The following is a 260-nucleotide window of genomic DNA, read 5'->3' on the forward strand; positions in this document are numbered from 1 at the left end:
CGGTGGGTGCGGGCTGCTGGGGCCTGCGTGCCTGGGGTCCCAACCTCGGAAAGACCAGACGACCCCCACCTTCCCCGCTAGAGCCCAGCCCCCACTCCAGTCCACCTTTCGGGGCGGGGCGCACTCGGAAGGCGGGGGCAGTGCGGCTGGCGCGGGTGCGAGGGCTTTTCCCGAGGGTTAGGCAGGAGGCTCTTCCTCCCGCAGAAAACCAGTTTGTTCTTCATTTCCTTTGCCCAGGCCCTGCGGCGAGGCCTCCTGGC

Source organism: Myotis brandtii, unplaced genomic scaffold (genome assembly GCF_000412655.1).
Source record: "Myotis brandtii unplaced genomic scaffold, ASM41265v1 scaffold902, whole genome shotgun sequence".
NCBI classification, from domain to species: Eukaryota; Metazoa; Chordata; class Mammalia; order Chiroptera; family Vespertilionidae; genus Myotis; species Myotis brandtii.